The sequence below is a fragment of the Arachis duranensis genome, chromosome 9 (genome assembly GCF_000817695.3).
Source record: "Arachis duranensis cultivar V14167 chromosome 9, aradu.V14167.gnm2.J7QH, whole genome shotgun sequence".
NCBI classification, from domain to species: domain Eukaryota; kingdom Viridiplantae; phylum Streptophyta; class Magnoliopsida; order Fabales; family Fabaceae; genus Arachis; species Arachis duranensis.
In genome coordinates this window covers 111149154-111150789 of record NC_029780.3, presented here as the reverse complement: position 1 = coordinate 111150789, position 1636 = coordinate 111149154, and positions in this window count along the sequence as shown.

Below are 1636 nucleotides of genomic sequence, written 5' to 3'. Positions count from 1 at the left end.
GACGCTACGAGATGCAAGGCTTTCCCGACCACTTTATCGAAAGCAGTGATGAAGTGGTTCGATAGCCTTCCCCCGAGATCGATCACTAGCTTTGAAGACCTCTCAAGGAAGTTTTTGATGAGGTTCTCAATTCAGAAAGACAAGGTAAAACATGCACCGAGCCTCCTGGGAATAAAACAGGAGGTCGGGGAATCTCTGCGAGCCTATATGGAAAGGTTCAACAAAGCATGTTTAGAGATCCAAGACCTGCCCACGGAGGCAGTCATAATGGGGTTAGTCAATGGACTCAGAGAAGGTCCCTTCTCACAGTCCATATCCAAAAGGCACCCTGTTTCTCTAAGTGATGTACAAGAAAAGGCCGAAAAGTACATCAACATGGAAGAAAATGCGAAATTAAGAGACCTGAGTTGGCGACCTGGACCCCCTCCCTCATCTAAGGAGAGGGAAAGGGAAGTCAAGAAGAAGGAAGAACTCGGTCTCGAGAGGCCCAGAAAATATCACTCTTATACTCCTCTCAAAACTTCTATAGTGGATGTATACAGAGAGATTTGCCACACTGAAAGGCTGCCACCCCCTAGACCTATTAAAAATAAAAAAGGGGGAAGCCGCGGCGATTATTGCGAGTACCATAAGATATATGGTCACTCCACTAACGACTGCTACGACCTTAAGAATGTGATAGAAAAGCTGGCTAGAGAAGGTCGGCTTGACAGATATCTCATGGAGAGGTCGGACACTCATGGAAAAAGAAAGCGAGAAGATATGGATAGAAGAGATCCACCACCGCAGACTCCAGAGAGACATATTCATATGATCTCAGGAGGATTTGCGGGAGGGGGCCTCACTAAATCCTCTCGCAAAAGACATCTCAAAAGAGTTTATCAAGTCGAGGAAGAGACACCCGACTTCCCCACTATCTCATTCACAAAAGAAGATGGGCAAGGAGTAATCCCCGGGCACGATGACCCCGTGGTGATAACCATGATCCTAGCCAATGCCCATCTCTACAGAACCCTAGTAGACCAAGGAAGTTCGGCGGACATCCTTTTCAAGCCCGCCTTCGACAAGCTAGGGTTAGATGCAAAAGAGTTGAGAGCCTACCCTGACACCCTATATGGGTTAGGGGATACGCCAATAAAACCACTGGGATTTTTACCCCTTCACACCACTTTTGGAAAAAGGGAAAAATCAAGGACTCTGAGCATAGACTTTATAGTCATCGACGAAGGGTCAGCCTACAATGCCTTAATCGGTAGGACTACCCTTAATCGCCTCGGAGCAGTGGTATCCACTCCCCACCTTTGCATGAAATTCCCGACTCCAGGAGGAATAGCAACGGTGAGGGGAGATCAAAAATTGGCGAGAAAGTGCTATAACGAAAGCCTAAATCTGAGAAAAAAGGGCAAAGAAGTCCACACCATAGAGCTAGGCGGCACAAGAACCAGAGAAGAGTTACGATCCCAGCCGGGAGGAAAAACCGAGGAGATACAAGTCGGAGAGGAGGAAGGAAAAAACACTCACATAGGAGCCAACCTAGGGGAAACCCTGAAACAAAGGTTGGGTGAACTCCTAAGAGCTAATTCCGACCTCTTCGCCTGGAAGGCTTCCGACATGCCCGGGATTGATCCCGAGCTCA